This window comes from Ammospiza nelsoni, chromosome 9 (genome assembly GCF_027579445.1).
Source record: "Ammospiza nelsoni isolate bAmmNel1 chromosome 9, bAmmNel1.pri, whole genome shotgun sequence".
Lineage (NCBI taxonomy): Eukaryota > Metazoa > Chordata > Aves > Passeriformes > Passerellidae > Ammospiza > Ammospiza nelsoni.
In genome coordinates this window covers 13,255,889-13,272,332 of record NC_080641.1, presented here as the reverse complement: position 1 = coordinate 13,272,332, position 16,444 = coordinate 13,255,889, and positions in this window count along the sequence as shown.

The following is a 16,444-nucleotide window of genomic DNA, read 5'->3' as shown; positions in this document are numbered from 1 at the left end:
AGCTGAGGGGGCCGCTGGGCGCTGCAGGAAGCCCGGCCCGCGTGGTGAGTGCGCTGCCTCCGCCGCGGGGTGAGGGGAACAATAGGGCGGGAGCGCTCTGCCCGCCTTGCCGAGAAAGGAGGCGGAGGGGCGGGCGCTGGGACGAGATGATCTCCAGAGGTGCTTTCTACTTCTAACAATTCCGCGACTTTGTGCCTCGCCAGGCCTCAGGCTCCTGCCGGGCTCGATTTCCGAACGCCTCGGCAGGCGGGGAGGGACCGCGGCTCGCTGTGCCCGATGGGGGGGAGGCGGAGAGCGGCTGGGTCCGGCTGGGGGTGGGGAGAGGCGGCATCGCCTCAGGCTGCGGCGGCCGAGGGACAGGCGGCTTTTGTGTGCCCCCTCTGCCTGCTGTTGTTGTTTCCAGGGGCTCTGCCTGCCTCTGCGTGAGAAAATTCGTCCCTGTGTCGCGTTGAACAACAGAGACGGGGGGGAAAATAATGACAGAGCCCTACCCGTCCCCGGGACACCTCTCCGCCCTGGGTTGTGGCTCTTTTGTCTGTCGTGCCTGAGGGAAGAGCGAGGTGGCCGCGGCTCCCTGTGCGTGGGGACAAACGATGGTGAAAGCGCACAGGATCTCCCTGACTTGCAGTAGTTTTTCCACCCTGGCATTGTTTTGGCTGTTGGATTACACCCACAGAGTGGGTAGGGTTTCATGCTGGGGGTGCGGTGTTGGTGTAGCTGGGATTTAATTTGCTTTGATGGTTGGGAATGTCCTGGTGTCAGGTTTTGTCTTCAAAAGCCATTGTGAGGTCTGTCTTGTTTTAAAGCAGGGAACTGATGAAGGTTTTGGTTTTTTTCCCGAAGGAATTGGGAATGTTTTGTTTATCTCTGCACGCCTTTTTATCCAGAATGTATCTCTTATTTTTATACATTTTAGTCAAGTATGCGTGACAAATCATTTGTTCCTCCAGCAGAAGCTACGGTTTTCTGTGCTTTTTTTGCCATATTGAAAATGGCTGAAGTGGGGGGAAAAAATTAAAAATTTGCAAAAATAATTAACGGATTCAAAGTAACCTGGATTGCAGCTGAGCTGCTTTAATCATTGTAACTGGTGTAGCAATGCTGTCATTTAATGACTCTGCTGGAAGATAAATGCAGCATTTATACTCTATTCACATTATTTGGTTATAGAATTGTGAGATAATACAGGAATACTCTGAGGCAGAAGTTAATGTATTCCTAAACTTATGTTTTCTTGCTTCTTTCAGGCTTATGAGGATGTGGAGGTGGTTAATTTTGTCAGCTATAAATGTCTGTATTGCTGCATTTGAAGTCAATGAAGCTAATATGGGACTTCATGGCTGTATAAATAACCTGTGCTCAGGAGCAGTTGGTACATTATTGCCAGTTTCTAACTTCACCAGGAGCTCCATGCCTTTCTTCAGTGCATTAATACACAATGCTGATAATGAAATTATGGTTTCCACTAACGTAAATAGAAGCAGGCATTATCAGGCACGTTTTCCTTTCCCAGTGATAGCTTATGGCTTTGCCTTCCTGTCCTAGAAAAGGGTCTGTCAAAGCAGACAGCCTGACAGGCTGCTTGGAGGGAAATTTAGAAAGGCAGGTACCATCAGAGCAGTCTGTTTTGACAACCAGAGACTTGAGTTTGTCAATCATTTATGAGCAGCAGGAACCTTCCTTGACATAAGTGGGAAGTAACTTGTATGGTTTCTGGTGTTTTGCTGTTCGTTTTTGTGAGGTTTTTTTTGTCAGCTTGTATCCAAACTAGCTTAGTTTAAAATGAAATATTCTATAAATGTCTGATGGGATTGTGGTGTGCTGATAATTTAAACTTATGTTCCAGTGAGCAGATGAACGTATGAATCTGGAAATTGCAGACATTAATAACACAGACTTTAATTTAGGGGCATCTTGAGGCGTGTATTATTATATAAAAGGGCTCATGCTAAAGCAGATGAAGAGAAATGAGCAGGAATGTTTTTGGAAACTTCTGACATGTTGCCAATGATTCACCAGCAATCTGGGTGGAGCCATTATCAATCTTGTTGAATTAAGCATCACAGAAGTTGAGATTCAGTGAGTGTATATTAAATAATGCTTTAATTACTTTGTATGGGGCTTAGAAGCCTTGGGTAGCACTGATGCTGGCTTCCTTTCATAGTGATGGCAAAAACTGATATCCCATTTAATGAAGGCCTCAATCTCTTAACTAACCAGTGCTGTAAAAGGTTGTTTCATGACACTTAGGAAATTGACCTTTCCCAGTCTGTAATATGTAGTGATATGAAGGATAATTAGCTTTTTTTTTTTTAATCTGCACTAAGAATTACAGTTTACATGCTGGATACCTGGGGGAAAAGTGTTCTAGCCATTTGAAAGAACTTGTGGAGTCATAGCTTTCCAATGGTATGATATGTACAGCTGAATTAGAAGGAGAGAACTCATCTGCATGTAGGTTCCCAAACTTCCCAAGAAGCTCAGAACAGTGATGCAGAAGCCACTATAAGGTGTCTTTTAAGCAGGTGACCTTTATAAAACTTTTTTTTTTTTTTTTGCAAAGCCTACTCATTTGCAAAGCCTACTCCCACCATGGATTCATTGAGTCATTTTGCAGGTGAAAGTCTGTGTGGTTTTGTGGTGTTTTTCCCACAGCCAGTAGATCAGGTGGTTGTTTGCTGGAGCATCCCAAGTAACATTGCAGGTGGGCCAGAAAAACAAATCTGACATGGCAGATAAAACCTAGGGGAATTAGTAGTGTGAAGTTCATGTCTTGGACTGTACTAGGTAACAAGTGGGAAACCATTATCTATAATATGCTGCTGTTGTGAAAGATTATTATATAAACACTGCACTGACTGAAATTTCAGTGTGACCTTCAAGATTCCATGTAGGCTCTGTTACAGTAATGCAGTCTAGGGACTTTGCTAGCTGAGAAAGAAACCACAAATGTTTACTTGGTTATATTATTTTCCTTTCTGAGCACAGGTTCCACAGTGTGCCCAGAATTGGGTGCAGTTCCCCTCACTGAGTCTGACCACTTGTTTTGCTGAAGAAGTGCATCTCTTGATAATTACTTTTTGCATCAGTCTCATTTTCTTCATTACCAGTGCAGTTAAAATTGAAATGGTATTCGATTTCCTAATGAGGTTTTTTATTTGTGGAAGTGGGTTAATGGGCAAGAAGGTGCAAAAGTCCTGATGGCTTATTATAAATAGATTTTTCTGATATAAAAATAATTTCAGGTTAGAGTGCTTGAGGAAACAGCTTTCCTGTTACTGCATGATAGCAACACATTTGGTGCTATGAGCTGGAGAAGAAAGAGATTTTGGTGATAGAAACAGGAAGAATTCTAGATAATTTGCTGTGAATGTGTGTTGTCAGAGGCAGTACCAGTCGTGCACTGCTCTGTGTTAGGAAGTGTAGAGGGTGTTTCGTGCAGGTATGGTGGGTGTCCTGGCCTCACACTGAGATTCCTTTCTAATGCAGTGAGAGGGGAGGCAGCTGCAGGGAGTCTAAGGCAAACTTCCAGTGGGCAGAGAGGACTTCTCATAGGCATCAGGGCATATATGCATATACAAAAGGGCCTGGACATCCCATGCAGCCTTTTACATGCAAACTTCTGCCCCACATGCTAGGTAAGGTTTTCTTCCCCCAGAAAAAAATAAAAACGTATTTCAGGAATCCTAAAAGTTACATAAGATCTCTCTTTATCACTTGTTGTACTTGATTGTAGGTAGAGGCCTGTGTAAGCTACAATGTAAGCTACCTTGTTAGAATGAAGACATTTTTAGGAATGTGGATAAAAATCTTCATATGAGAGAGAGATGTGAGGAGGAGAGGGGAAACAAGGGAAGAGGATTGTTTTAACACACAAAAGGATTCTTTTTTTCTTGTTCTGCTACATCAGAAATGGAAGATACACAGTTAAACTGAAAAGTAGTGAAATGTTGCTGAGGAACAGATCTTTCACTTGCTTCACACAGATTGTGACAGAGTTGCCATGTAATTTGATACAAAGAACACAGAAGAGAGTGTTTGTGTCAGGGAACGTGTTGGTGAGTCGGGAATTCAACATTACAGAAGCTGGAGGATTTATTGACAGTTATGCCTTCCAGCCATGGTCACTAAAACCACCAGAAGGACATGTTGTTCTTGCCTCTGGCCAATAGACCTCCCTCACTGGAGATTGCTTGCAAAACCACTTTTTGAAGTATTAATTTTCAATTACTGGTTTTCTGGTGTTTGTGGTGTGCACATTATATTGATCTGAGACAGGACTGCTTCAGCTACAAGACAACTGAAGGAACAAAGTGTTTGGTGTAGCTGAAATGTGCCAGGCTGGGAAAATGAGATATCACAGGTGGTTCCTTATTTCCTTTAGTTTTTTGTTTTAACAGGGAAAGTCTGGTTGGTCTCATCTCTCTACTATTCCAGATTAATAGGTGTTTTTAAAATTGTCTTATTAAATACTCTTTCAAAGCAGGCTGTTAATCTTAAATAAAAATCTGGACATTTCAAATGTAATTATTTTTCAGAATGCTTCCGTGTTCATTAGATTCTGTCAGGATAAGCTTTGGAAGTTGAGGTGTGGTGGTTTTTAAACCTGTTGTTGTTAACAAAATGCTGGTTGATCACCTGATGGAGCAGGAACGTTTCTAGCTTGGATCTAAAGGTCTTTTCAGCACTTTTTCCTGAACTCATTTGGAGCAATTACTTTAGTTCAGATAGTGAGCAAGTTGGAAGGGTTTTCAACTCCAACTTTGAACTTTCTTGCTATTTACAAGGGAGACATCTACTATAGTGGCAGGAATCTCACCTCTTTGCTGTGCATTGGAGGTTTTCAGAGACTTGCAACTAAATATTTTTGATTAATTGTGTCAGCCAGTGTGGGTCCCCATCTCAAAATTAGGTGCTACCTTTAGGGCAAAAGGAGTCAGGTTCAGGGAAGGTATTACAATGGGAATTAATTGAAATTCATGCCACAGAGGATGGTTTTAATTACCTGCTTGTTAATAAACCAAGTTCTGTGGAGCACTCCCAGTGTTGGTAGCATTTAACTTTCTCCATTTACTCATAATGGCTTGGCCCTCTTCACTTTCTGTAGCAATTGTGTTTGAATTAGGAACTTCTCCCTGTCTTACTATAGTCACTGTGTAATATAAATGCCCTTGGAAAGTGACCGAAATAAAACTTTTACTGTTGACTTACTTTTTCTGTAAGTCACATTCTTTCAGTTTGTTCTCCTTCACCTCCATTCCTTTTGTTACCACTTTAGAATGGAGGTCCTTGAGGTGCTATTTGATGTTAGAACTGTACCAACAAATGGAACTGTTAGGATTTCATTATCCAGCTACTCACAGTACAGCAAGATAAAGTGTTTTGTCCTCTGGGTTTTTGGTTTTTTTTCAATTCTGTGCTAAGATATAAGAGCTGAAGGAGAGACCTTGAAATTAATGGAGACCAAATTGTAAAGTAAATTGTAGAAAGTGAGTTTGATTAGCCTATGTGGCATTCCTGAATTGTGGCATGTTGCATAAACATTATTTTATGACCATTAATGATTCTGGCAGTTATGCAGGCCTAATGATAATTAAACCTCACCTTTCTGATATAAGCTCTTCTCTGGGAGGCTTAGTAGAAAAAATTTCCTTGCCTTTATAAGTGAACATTATGCTAATGAAATCTTGAAACATCTGCTTATGAGTCCACTGAAGCAATCATCTCTGTCGGTGGTGTGTCACAATTTAAAATCCCTGTTTCATTGTACAAAAATCAAGCTTGGGTTTTGTGCCACAGATTGAGGTGGTTTGAGGAGATAGGAAATAGCAACATGCTGTCCTGCTTTACAATCTATGTATGGAAGGAGGAGCAGGAATTGTGAAACAAATCTCAGCCTCAATCCTCTACAAATGAAAAATCTTCACAGCTGTGTATGATGTTGCACATGTATTTCTTGAGCTCTGCTGGAACAATTGTTGACCACAGTGTCTGGGAAGTTGGTTCTGCATGTGTCTGAGGGGCTTCATACCAAATCACCACTACTCCTCTAATGTAAACAGAACTAATTCATCACGTTGCAAAGATCTAGATAATTAGCTGTTGATCATCATTCAGAAATTGTCACTAGCTCCTGCATTGTTGTTAATTATTGTATGGGTAGACGAAATCCAGAGTTTTGGAAGCTGGAAAATGGCTTGCTCTTATTTGGCAGCTCTGAAGGACAGTAATTCTTGGTCTTGCTTACTTTGAGGGAATGTGGATTTTGGATCAAAATTAGATGAGAACAGGGCCAAGTCTCATAAATTAGTAAAGCAATGGCAAAGGAAATAGCACTCTGATGTACCTTTCTAGACTTGAAATAACTTTTCTCTGAGGAGTCTTTATCTCTTTGCTTGCTAAAATGCTCTGTTTTCTTTGTAGGATTTTTTTCTCCTGGCTGCATAGTTATCTTTACCTCTCCTGTTCTCTTTCATGATCTTTCATTCTCTGGTGTTCTCTATTTTTCTTCTAATTTTTTTTTTTCGTTTAACTTTGTTCTGCTTTAAGCCACTCATCAATTCAGCCAGCTAATGCAGGTAACAGAGATGGCTTTTTGCCTCTGAGTTTCATTGCTTTATAGTTCAGAGTTGCAGGATAGGTGGTTTGGATAATGGAGCAACCTTTGGTGCTCTATGTTCTTAGAGTTAACTGAGGACTGTTGAAACATCGCTGCTTCCTCTGGAACTGATGAGAAATTAGGGAGCATTGTTAAATTTGCAAGGAGACATGAAGAAAGATAAAAATAAGTTAGGCTGAACTGGCCTGATGAGATGGACTGGGTTAGTTAAGCCAAAGGCACTCAGGCTGTCCTTCCTGTTTTATGAGTCATTCTGCCATTTAATTGTGTTGGAAGGCCTCCTGTAGAATTAATTAAAAAGGAGGCTTTATTAGTGCTGCAAAAACTTATAGTCAATTTGAATTTTAGTCTTCTTGTTTAAACCAGGCCTTATGGATAGAAGATTGACACTGTAACTTCTTTGTAAGTGAATCCTAACAGTGGAAAGAAAATGTTATTCAGGGCAGTGAGAATTGCTTAAAGTTTGGTTGTTTGGAGTAGACCAGACTATTTAAAATGTAACTGTTTGTTGCCAGCTATTGTCAGATTCTACCAAAGAGATGTGAGCCTGCAGGATTGTCTTCTGGACTTGCTAACCTGTGTGTGGATTTTAGTTTCCTGTACTTGTGTGCTGTATTAAATCATGCTAGCTGAATATACCTCTTTCATGCTACCTTTTGATGCTGCTTATCCACTGTTTTGTAGTTTTTACAAAACCAGTTCTTGGTTTGAAGACATCTCACATTGATTCCATCTGGTTTTGTCTCCTGAATGTTGTATTCCATTTAAGGATGCATTTGTGTTAAGAATCTTCAGGGACATGAATAATTTCAGTACACAGAAAAGGTGCTCAAAGTAAGGGTTGGCTGTGTTTAGAAGCCCTCTAAATCATCCATCTCTTTTTATAGAAGAGGTTCCCTGTTGATAACAGTGTGAGAGTGGAGGTACGTGGAATAACTTAGTTCTAACTCATGCCAAAATTGGGACACTGAGCTTTTTGGTTTTCCCTTCAGTGATGCTGCTTAGCATTTTACTGGTGGCATAAATTTCTGCTGGAATGCCAGATACTTTTAATTTTTATTAAAATATTAAAGTAAAAGGCTGTGCACAAAGCCCTCAAACACCTTAACAGGGAAGCAAAAAGGCACAGCCCAGTTGGTTGCAAATCAAAATAAATTCCTTAAGTTATACTTGTACTAAATTTACCCCTTTTCTCTAGTTATTACTAGACTTAAGACTTATCTTCTCCCTGAGCAGTGTGATTTTTGCAGAATATATTCTTAGTGGGGGAAAACTTGGCAAAATTTGCATCTGTCCTTAATGCATTATGTTCTTTCTCATTTCTGTAGCATTTGCAAAAAGGAAAAAATACAAATAGCACTAATAAGGTGGTATCAACACTGGCAAGTAACTTTCAGGCTTTTTTTCTTAGCATTCATTCCTTTACCAGGAGTATTGGAAATTTGTCAGTTAAGGCAGAATAACATAAGTGTCAATGTCTGCACTGCAGTTCATAGAAATGCAATATTTCCTGCCTGATTTTCTGTAAATCTGAGGATTGGCATGATTTCAGCAAACAGAAATCTATAGTAAGCTTTTCTGGTCACTCCTTTCTCAGTGGAACTTTTCAGTCAAGTGTTTCTAACAAAATAGCACTCAGGGGCGGGGTGGGGATGTCTGTGGGTGTGTTTCTCAGGAGAATTCTGTGCTCACAGCAGTTTTTATGTGAGTTTTTAGATTCACTAGACCAGTTGAGAACAGAGCTTGAGGTCTGTCAAGTTGAAGCTTGGCCATGGTGTGGGTGACTTCAGGACATAGCACGAGGAAAAGCTTCCACAGAAATCCTTGTATTGGCATTTGAGGATGTGATGATGTGGCTGTCACATTAGGCACTACAGGAGAGGAAAGGGGTGTGGAGTCAGGATTACTCACCAGGTATTAAAACAGTCACAGGTATATTTGAACTAAAATCTCAATTGGAAAAAAAAACCCCAACCTTCTACAGTGTCTTCCTGTGAGTAATATAGGTATTCATTCACCTGATTAATAGAAATGTGGCTTGTTCTTCCCCAGGAGAGGACAAAAGGGGGAAAAGCCCTTGCTCATTTACCAGTTTATATGACAGTAATTGGGAGCTTTTAGCACGGGGAAATGAGTGACAGCAATCCTTTCCTTCAAGCACATCTGATAATTCATTAATGCAATTTCAGAAACTTGGTGGAGCTTTTGAGAAGTGGGAATAGTCAGCGATGTTGATGTGACAAGCTGTTATGTGAGTTGTCATTACAGAATAAAAATGGACAGTAAGCCTATGGAAATCCAGTGACTCCAGTATGCTAATAAACACATTTAAATACTTTGTTCTTGTAAGGTTTTGCACGCTGAATAATTCCCAGTGCAGTTATGAGGGACACACTAGTGCTATTACAGCTGCCTCTGGCTTACCCATTTTTAGAATTTTCTCTCTTGAATTGTCATTAGGTTTTAGCATACTGTCATTGCTTTTATTCCAAAAACAGCAAGTGGCTGAAAACAGGAATATGTGTAAAGAAACTGCATGGGTGGTAAGAGTTTCAATGCCTAGTTTTCCTTTCCTATGCCTTACCATATATTTGGATATCTGCTGTTTAACCAGGCTTACGCAGCACAAGCCAGAGGAAATTTAAATTATCAAATCATGCAAATACTTGCTGTACATGGCTGGCTTGTCATTTGTCATGGCTTGGACTGCAGTAACACTGGTGCAATGGGCAGCTGAGTTCTATTTTTAAGACTGTTAAAACCAGGAAATTTGAAGCATGGAAGGACCTTTCTGAGTAGTTCATGTGTGCCATAACTGTAAAACGCTGATCAGGTGTACTGTGTACTCCCAAGGTGCTGGACAAGGTAGCACTGCAGTCAGGTGTGTAAATGCTCAATCCCCTGTGGTCTCACGGCAGTCTGGGACAGTGCCTGTTAACATCTCATGGTGAGCTGTCACTACTTCAGGGACATTGTCAATGGAAGCTAAACCACCCAAATGAAGTACAGAGTTGCTTGATTTTGCAGCTACTGTTATTTTCTTTCTGAACCTATTTCAGTCTTATCTTAAGATATTGGACTAGATAAGCCTTATCTAGTCCAGTATCTTAGTTTTCCTTGAGTGAAGTCTAAATTTCTGTGAATAAAGTCCACTAGTGCAAGTTTACCCTTTGCTTTTAAAAAGTTAAGCTGATTCAGCATGCTGTGGAGGTCTGTGTACTTTTTAGTAACACAGCTCTGGCAGTAGTTTGTGAGATATAATTTCACAAACTATCCCATGTATTTTTTATTTTACATCCTTCTGGTTGCTGATACTGCAATAATGTAGTTGTAATATGTTTTTAGAGATAAATATATCTTTGAAAACTGGGAATGAGAAAAATTCTTCATGGATTGCTCCATTTAGAATAAGTCTCATGCAAGGAAGCAGTAACAGGACTCTTTTAAAATAAAAGACAGCATTCCCTGTTTGGAGGAGAACTGTTTTTACAAGTCATAAGCAGCAAAATTCATCAAGCTGGCACTGGATTTTTAGTAGATTACTCCCAGGATTATTACATTTTGCCTTCTTGATTGAATGATTTTCAAGTTAGGTAACTTTTAACTTCTATAACCAGGGTTATAATTCAAAACCTCTTTATGAGAGGATGTAGGATATTCTTTTTCCCAGTTGAATTCAGGCTTCTGCAAAAAAAAAATAAATAAACCTCTTATCCATAACTGATAGGAAGATCATTGACATGTGGGGGGTTGGGTTTTTTTCTCTTACACATGACTATCTTATGTTGTTTGCTCTATCAAAAAATGTAAGGCAACAGCTTTCATTTTTGTGGTTAAGCCTGAAATGTTTGTTACTGGTTTAAGAGTAGGTGTTTAATGGAAACCCTGAGAATTGAGCCTTTTGTTACCACTCACTAAAACGGTGGGTAATTTTGTCATGGGTTTAACACTGGCTAGAAGCCAGGTACCCACAAAAAAAACCACTCAAAAGAAACTATTCACTTTTTCTCCTCTCTATAGTTGAGCAGAAGAGGGGGAAAGAACAACTAAAAGGCTCTTGGGGTGAGATAAGGATTAGGAGAAAACACTCTAAGGGCAAAACAGGCTCAAAAATTAAAAGGTATAAAGAAAAATTTATTAACGGAATTAAAAGACAATAATGAGAAGTAAAATAAAGCTTTAGAACACCTTCACCCGCAGCTCTTTCCATCATTGACAGTGCAAGGAGACAAAACATGGAGTTTATAGTCAATTTGTCAGTTCTAAAACCTTTTCTTTAGTTTGTTTAGGGGAAGGAGTCTCTTCTGTTATGCTGGGGGGTCCTTCCCATGGGAGTCCATTCTCTGTGAACTTCTCAAACGTGCTTCTGATTTTTCTTACTAGCAGTCCTGCCCAATGTGCTGCAAAGGGAGTCTCTCCCATGGGCAAAGCAGTCTTCCCATAACTGTTTTTCATGGGCCATTTAGTTTGTGGGATGTAGTGTTTAAGGATGAGCTGTTCCAGTATAAAAGCAAGGCTCTTTTTCCTGTCTCTGGAAGCAAGGGTTCTCTCTGGCTCTCTTCAAGTTTCTCTTAGATTACAACTTTTCAGCATCCACACACTGGTGTGAGCACCTTTTTTTTCCACAGAACTGTGGGTGAGTTCTGTATCTTCTCCATGCACTTCATGAATTACAGGGAAACTGTGGTGTTATAATTCTCACCATGGCTTGCAGAAGAATCTCAGCTCCCATGCCCGGAGCACCTCCTCCTCCACATCCCTCCTTTTCACCGACATTAGTATCACCATGTTGTTCTCCTCACATGCCTTCCCCTTCTCCTTTTTCTGGCTCTGAAGAGAGTTGGTGTCCGTAGGTTCCTTTGTTATCAAGTTCTATCAGCTGTAAAGTTCTTATGGAGTTCTGCAGTGCTCAAAGGTTGACTCTGTGCAGGGAGAGCATCGGGAATTGCTCTCCATGGTCATGTGGTCCCTGCCAGCCCGGTGTGAACACCGGCCGCTGGCTCCGCTCAGCACCTCTCCTCGTATGGGGCGCCAAAAAGGAAAAGCTGCTGCCTCCTCTGCCCTTCTGCTGGCAGCATGGCTGGCTGAAAGCAGCTGAGCAAGTCAGGTTCATTGTGATCTCAGTCCATTGTGATCCAAGCCAAAATGGCAGCGGCCGTGTGGCGCCACGCCGATTCCAACCACGCGGTCCTGGCTGAGCGGCTGCTCCCGCCGCTGGCCCCGGCCATGTGGGTTCGACTCTGGCTGCTCGTGGTGCCAGGATGGTGCCCCAGCAGCAGGGCCCCAATGGCCAGCTGGGAAAGGGCCCTTGTCACCACCCCTCCCAGAGGCAGAAGAGGAATTGAGTTCCCTTTGTTCTTTTTGACTATGTCGTCACAGAGGCGTTGCTAGCTTCCCTCATTGGGCCAGCCAATATGTCCATGTCAGAGCCTTTAGGGATTGGCTCTGCTGGACATGGTAGAAATTTCAAGGAGCTTCTATTTCAGAAGCAACCTCTGTGGCTTCCTCCACCCCCACTAAAAGCCAGATTGTGTTAAACTAACGCAACTTTTATGATGTTGTCAAGCTGCAAAGAAAAGATTCTATTTTTATAAATCTAGAAGGTGAGACTGACACAAAGGCTGCAAAATATTTAAGGATGGGATTTTTTTCATGTAATTGAAGGTTGCCTGAAAAGTCTAATTCAAAACGAGTACCTTGCCCCAGGCTATTTTTGGCCTCTGGAACTGCTTTTTTTAGCAGTGTTACAAATTGAATCACCGGCTGCCAGTATCATTAAAAGCAAGTGAGGCTCAATTACATTCTGAGTCAGACGTACCTGAATTAACCTGCTTTTCAGCAACAGTTGTGTGACCTCTCCTGCTGCTACTTGAAGACTAAGCTCTGTGTGAATGGTGATTTAACACTGCCTAAAAGTCTTGAGCAGGCTTGTCAGTGCTGAATAGTGTTTGGATTTTTACATCAAATCTTTTAGAGATGTGGAGAAAATCTTGTCGAGTGTGTTGACTAACTAATTTTTTATTTATGCCATTGTTAACAAGAGAGCTGAAATTCTCTGGGCTCGGTGCCATTTCTGCCACAGCTGCCTCTTGACCTTGGATGACTCCAGAGCTGTAGTGTAGATTAGGTTGTGTTATTAAAACACAATTGCAGTCTCTGTCATGAAAACAGGTAGAATAAGATAACAAACATGAGTTTCACAGATGAGTAATATTCCTGCTATTTTTGCAAGTGAAGCTATTACAGGACTCAACAAAGAAGTATGTCTGGTTTTGTTTGGGCCCTGTAAGCTATTTTTGTATCAACTATTGTAGCATTTACAATTGCTTCCTATTTGCAGCTAGGTTCTAGGGGCAGTAAGGTGAGTTATGGGCTGCTAGAGCATTTCCTGGACAGTACTGCAATGAGCTGAAAGGATGGCTTTGACTGAATTTGCATAACTTGCACCATTAAGCGTTGCTTAAATCTAGCCCTGTTTTTGAAATTAGGTAATTTTGGTGTGGATTTAGTATAAAGTAACAATTCCACAAGTTATTGCTCATATTCCTTATTCCATTTTGCCTACTGTCATCATTCCAACCTGTGAGTGTAGCCTTATTGTTAGGACTGCTGAATTACATTTAGGTAGCTAGTTAGAATTTAGGCAGTACTTGGAAGATGCCTTCCATTAATGAAGAAATACATTGAAAGTCTGTGTTGCCCTGGTTGTGCCCAAATAAGCTGCTTATGAAACCACACCTAAGAGCTTGACAAGTCTACTGATGCTAAAAGTGTCTGCCTTCAGGTTCCTTCTTCTGTGCTTCCCACATTTTTTCCCTTGTTTCCAGGACTTCTTAACCATTTAAGAGATCTGAAACATCTTTTGGAACCTTTTAGGAGCGAATGTGAGAAGGAAGAGAATTTGGTTTGGATAGGCTTAGATCCTTAACAGAGATGGAGAGTACTTTCTGTGAAGTGGCCTAGGCCCTGCTCTAAGCCTATGTCTGAGAATGCACTGGATATGCTAAATAGGTAAAGTTCAGTATCTGGCTACCTTGGTTGTAGAATGCAAATATGAGTTTGGATGTTTGGATCCTCACAAGGCTAAGGTGATTAACACACATTAGTTTTTTCAGAAAGATTACCTCCTGTTGCTGCTGTGCTAAATCTCATTTGAAGTATCATGCTTGTAGATAGTGGCTGTGATTTGCTCTTTGTTTACAGCTTGGGTATTTTCAGAAAGTCAGAGTTGATCAGGTTGGAAGGGACCACAGTGGGTCAGTGGGTTCCACCTCTCTGCTCAAGCAGGGTCATTCCAGAGCACACGGCACAGGATTGTGTCCTGACAGGTCTGGAATATCCTCAGTGAGAGACTCCACAGCCTCTCTGGTCTCTGTGCCAGTGCTTGGTCACTGCACAGGAAAGAAGTTGTCGGTCATGTTCAGGTGGAACTTCTTGGGCATCCATTCCTGCCCATGGTCTCTTGTGCCACTGCTGGGCCCCAGGGAGCAGAGCATGGTCCTTGCTCCGAGCCCTCCCTGCAGACAGGGACACAGGGGGATGAGGGCCCCTCTCAGCTGGGTCTGCTCTGGAGGCTGAACAGCCACAGGTCCCTCGAGAGAGCTGCTCCACGCCCTTCCTCATCTCCTCAGCCTCCTCTGGGCCTGCTCCAGGAGCTCCAGCTCTCTCCTGCCCTGAGGAGCCCAGACCTGGGTAGCAGGGGTAGGATCAGCCCTGGGAGAGCTGGCAGTGCTCTTCCTGTTGCATCCCAGAATACCATTGGCCTTCTTGGCCACAAGGGCACTCATTTAATTAATGTTTAACAATTTTTTAGCAGCTAGACTTGACTGATATGGGAGAGAGATGAGGAAAACCTGGATTATCTTCTGTTAGCAATTCCTCAGGCTGCCTGCCTCAAGTTTTAACAAAAACTGCTGTGTTGTGGTGATGCCCATTGTTTGTAAATGGACATCTTTTCTCTGAAGCTGATGGTGCCATACCATTTCATCATAATGCAGAAATGATATCACATGCTGGACTGAGCAGGTGCCTGAAGTAAAGAAGCTGATTTATTGAAGCTGATATAGTTCAGTAACTGTATCAAAATCTTTGAGAGAACATGTAATGGATAGAAATACAATAAGGATCAGAGGGTGAAAAAATATACTTTATCTCTCTGAACTCCCACTATGATAAAATATGTGTGCCACAAAAATGAGGTGCTCCATTGCCTTTTGAAACAACATCTCAGTAGTCTAGAGGTGACTTTGTATGTAACAGAAAAAAATAGCCCTTCTTGTGATGGTGATGTTTAAAATGAACTTGTACATTAAACAGGCAGGCAAGCAACTACATGGGTAGTTTTGTTAAAAAATTGATTAGTTTTCACTGCTCTTGACTTTCTGCTGTTATTAAAAGATTTTTTAATGTTTAAATGCAGTCTTCCAAAATAAATTGCTTTGAAAGTAAATAGAATAACTGAAGCTTTATTAGAGAGCAGTTATGTAAACAGCAGTTATTATATGTTATTACCATGAAGTTATTTGGCATCTATTTTTAAAACAAAGATGACATCTACTAAGTTACAAGAAAAGCCACCTCCCAATCAGAGAAATGAGAAGCAAGAAGAAAACACTATAAAGAAATCCCGAGACTTAAGTTTTCAGGTGGACACTGAGAATGGTTGCTTAATACCTGTGGAGTTCTTCATAAAATGGGATTTTACATTTCCATTTTACACTTTCAATAACAAAGTAGAAGCCTTTTATGGCCTATGCTGGGCAGTAGCATTTCTATTCACTTAACACTGCTCTTACAGTGTACTTCAGCATTTCCTTACTATTACACTTGGAATTTTTGTCATGTATAAGGCCTGGGTTTTTTTAAGTCTCAGTTTTTGAAAACAAATAAGTAGGATAGTAACAAGTGTAATGCCAGCACTTGGACATAAGGGGAAGGAGGTGGGGAGGAAGTTGAGACTATTGCTTGATTCTTGCCTTGTAAGTTTGTAAAATAAAAAATTTCAGTAATATTTTCACATTTCACTACAAAAAAAAGAAAAATATCTGAATTTTTTCCTTTTGGAGACAGTAGACAGTATTCTTATAGAAGTTTGCTGAAGTGCAGGGGGTGAGGGATAATTATTAAAGGTTGTATTGTAGGTTAGAGGGCTTTTTGAACCAGAATCTCCAGCCACCCTGTAAGTCTGCCTTTCTGTCTTATTGTTTGACGTTGCAGTTGTAGTGTTATTGTAGCTGTAATGTCACAGACATCAAAGCAGTACTTTGTACCTTTTTGTTAGATTGCTTTCTTTAATGCTTTCTTTTTCACTGAGTTGTGCTGGGTCTTCTCAATGATTCATGACTAAGGAAGGATAAAGGCATTGTAGTGGCACCAAGATCTTCCCCTCTCCTTTCCTCAACTTCTCATTTTCATCTGCCAGATGCCTGTAGTAGTAGTTGTCAGGTAACTGTAAGTTGTTCTTGCATGGAAAAGAACAATTCTGGTCTTGGTGATCCAGAACACAACTCCCTTCAATTGCTTTCTCCTCCTCAAGTCCACTACTTGGGGCTGTTTTAGACAAGCTGTTTGTGTGGCTGATTTGTTGCCTTGTTTTAGTTAAAATGAGGTATTGGTTGTGTAACTGCTGTCCACCCACATTTCTGCCTACCTGTGTTTATTAATAAAGATCTATTTAAAACTGCAGCTTGGACAACTATGCAACCAGTCCAGCTGGAATATCTCAGGAAGGAATGGGAAAGAAAGTCTAGTGACTTCTCTAGCTGACACTGAGAGGTAGTATCTGTCTGTACCCTTGAATCTGAAGACTTCTACAAGCTTGTCCTC